Source organism: Elephantulus edwardii, unplaced genomic scaffold, assembly GCF_000299155.1.
Source record: "Elephantulus edwardii isolate Elephantulus edwardi_28Jun2011 unplaced genomic scaffold, EleEdw1.0 scaffold00006, whole genome shotgun sequence".
Lineage (NCBI taxonomy): Eukaryota > Metazoa > Chordata > Mammalia > Macroscelidea > Macroscelididae > Elephantulus > Elephantulus edwardii.
In genome coordinates, this window is record NW_006399756.1 from 322,662 (window position 1) to 326,442 (window position 3,781).

Here is a 3,781-nt window from a genome sequence, read left to right on the forward strand (position 1 = left end):
ATTTTCTGGGATCTGCCACAAGAGAAATCCTAACTTATAAATCTGTAATTCCTTCAATTCCTGAACAAGAGTTTTCATATAATATTTGGTATAAAGTTTGGCTTCCCATAACTTGTTGCAGAAGATCAAGGAATGCAGCTTTTGATATGACTTGCACCTCAATGTCAAGAAAATAAAGAGTCTTACCTCTAGGGTGATAGACAACATCATGATAGATGGAGAAAAGATTGAAACTGTCAACAACTTCATCTTACTTGGATACACAATTAATACCCTCAATATGAGCAGTCAGAAAATCAGGAGATGTATTGCACTGGGAAAGTTTGGGAACTCTTCAAATTATTAAGGAGTAATGATGTCAGGGAGAAAAGGGCAACAATGAATGAATGGAAATCCAAAATCTCTGTAAATGTTCATTAAAATTAATAAAATTTAAAAAAGAAAAAAGAGTACTGATGTTACTTTTATGACTAAGGTGCGTCTGATTCAGGCCATGGTCTTTCTGTTCACTTACTATGCATCTGAGAACTGCACAATGAGGATGAAAGAAAAAAAAAATTATGCCTTTGAGCTGTGGTGTTGGAGAAGAGCAGTGACCATCCCATGAATGGCCTGGAGAATAAACAGATATGTCTTGGAGAAGGTGCAGCCAGAGTGCTCTTTGGAGGCAAAGAGGATGAGGATTCGCTTCACATACTTTAGGCATGTTGCCATGAGAGGCTGTTCCTTGAAGAGGAAATGATGCTTGGAAAGGTAGAGGGTTGGCGGAGGAGAGGAAGACTCTGGACCAGGTGATTGACACAGTGACTGCAGCAATGGGCTCTAAAGGGTGAGGAAGTGTGAAGATGGTGCACCTAAAAACAACCACCACCACCTAACTAGAATCCTATTTCTTTTAACATTTTATTGTAGTTTGGGTGAATGTTTACAGATCACACCAGTGTCCCAGCTCACATTTTGTTTTGTGTCAGTGGCTGCATTCCTCCCCTCTCAGCGTAACAGCCCTCTTTCCCTTCTTTCCTGGGTCTCTCATTACCTTTAGTCTCTCTGTTCTGCGTCTTTCTGTCTTCTGAACCTTGCCTTAGAAAGGCATTACCCATAGTACCTCATTGTGCTGGTGCATGTTCATCACTGGAACCACTGTTCACTCTGTAACCTAGCTGTTGTTTGGCTCAAATGACCCTCAGGGTCAGCTCCAAGTTTGAAGAAAGTCTAAAGACCACAATCTTTTTAATGATGTGAATTTTGTCCCACATTTTCTCTTACTCTGTCCATAGTCTTCTGCTGTGTGATCTCTGATGGACTGGTCAGTAGTGCTAACAGGGCTGGCTCTTCCAGTCTCAAGCGAGGGGGCAGATTTTGCCTTGCGTAGTGCTTTAGTCTTTTGTTGTTGGAGTTTCTGGCTTTTTTCTTCTTCTTAAGCTTTGTTTTTTAAAAAATGATTTCAATGAGCATTTACAGAGATTTTGGATTTCCATTCATTCATTGCTGCACTTCTTTCCCCACCCAGCCCTCCCCCTAAGCCCCCCACCCCAGTTTCTGGCTTTTTTTAGGCTTCAAATACATTTTTGGGGGGTTATTATGAAAAATGTGGGCCACTTCACGAATTTGCATGTCATCCTGGCACATCTCTGTATCATTCCAGTTTTAGTATATGTGCTGCCAAAGCGAGCACTTCAATGCACTTTTATTTTCAAGTTGGTTTTGGATTAATTTCCTTTTGCTGTTAGTATTTCCATGTAACTGCTGAAGTCTAAGAAAGTGCAAGTTGGGCCACATCATCCCATTTAAGAGTGTTTCTCAATGTGAGATCTTTGTGAAGGTTTTTTACTATTTTTTTTAAAATTTTATTATTTTTGTGTGCGTGTACCGTCAAATCAGATCTGACTGGTACAGGAGGAGATTGTCCCTCCTTCCCCGGCAGAGCGTCTGGTGGATTCAAACCGTGTGCCTCTGGGATTGTAGTTGCAGCTCCTTGCCACTAGGCCACCAGAGCTCACCTGGTTTTTTACTGTTTTTTAAGTCATTCATTGTTGCACATTTTTCCTTCCTCCTCTCTCTTCCCCCTCCCACAGTCTGCTTTGCAATACACATCTTGTTCCAGATTGTTGTCATACATATTAAGTCTAACTATAAATTTCTTTCAGACAATTCTTCCCCTTGTCTGTTCCAATGCAGTGTTCATTATATATCCATTCTTTTCATTTTCGCCTCCCAGCCCCCTCATGCCAGACTTATAACAGTGGTGTTATGCACTATTTGTCCTTTTGTGACTGAGATATCTCACTCAGCATAACAACCTCCTGGCTTCCCCATGTTGTGTAATGTTTTACAAGTTCATTGTTTTTCAATGTTGCTTAATATTCCATTGTATGAATATACCATAGTTTTCCTATTGATTTGTTTGTTGATGGGCACTAGGCTTGCTTCCATCTGTTTCTTATTGTGAATAACGCAGCAATAAACGTGGGTGTGCATACATCAGTTTGGATGGTGGTTCTGGTTTCTTTAGGGTATATTCCCAGTAGTGGAATTGCTGGGTCAAGTGGAATTTCTAACTTTTTGAGAAAGTGCCAGACCACCTTCCATATGGTTGAACCATTTTGCGTTTCCACCAGTAGTGAATCAGACTTCTAAGCTTTCTATAAACTTGCCAGTATTTGTGGTTTGCCCTTTAGTCTTTTGAACTAACGGTTTTCTTCTGTCTTTTATCATTCTTCATTGCTTCATGTGGGGAGAGGCCAATAACTGCATCTTAGGTAGCCACTCAAAAGTGCGTAAGACCCCTGTTACTACCAGCGCTGTCTCTGTGGATCACGCCATGCCGGTTGACCCAGAGGATGCTTGAGACTGTGGCCCTCAGTCCTCGGACCTGAAGACTCAGTCTGTGCATATGTTTAGTCACAGCTAAGAAATCTTCATTTCTTTATCCTCAGTGTGTGCTACTAAATACTATCACCCAGAACAAAACCACCTCAAACTCATCACCATGGAGTTGGAGCAGACTCCTAGCTGACCCTCCAGAGGGTTGTCAGAGGCACAGGAGGAGAATGCCTAGCTCCCTCGGAGCTGCTGGTGAATTGGAACTGCAGCGTGGACAGACATAAGTAGAAATTATCCTCTATCAACCTATACATACCCCTGGCTGTGCTCCTGCATGCCAGCCCACTACACAGTCTTCTGTGTATCTACCCTTGTATCCACTTGTACATTGTTGCTTGTTTTTAATGCCATTTCAGGACTGTGTGTGCAATCATTATTTACCATTATTCCTTTAACTCTATGCTCCTCCCAGGGTGCTCCTCTGTCTTGGCTGTGCTGTGCTGACCTCGCCTCATCCTTCACCTAAGTGAATGTGTATCTGCTCTCTAGATGGTGACTGTTCCTCCCTCCCACTCCTATCCCTGACAAACATCAGAGATTTTATTTCCTGTGTGTAAATCTTTTTCTGACTGTTATAGTAATAGCACTGTACAAGATTCATGCTTGTTTCAGTCAGTGTGAGAGCAGAGAAAGAATCTAGGCTCAGGGAAACTGAGAATCCTGCCAGAGTTAGTTCAGAGCAGCAGTGAAGGAGCTAGTTCTTCAGGTGTGGAGCCGGAACCTCCTTCTGCTGTCCTCCAGCTCCGCATCTTTCACTTAAGGGTGCCGCACACACTGCAGTATACCACTTAGACCCCTGAAAGGGCACAGCTCTCCAGAAAAAGCAGCTGGTCAAAGCTCTTTCCACTCAGGAAAGTAACTTGAATCCTTTAAAAAATATTTTCTGAGATCCAAGATG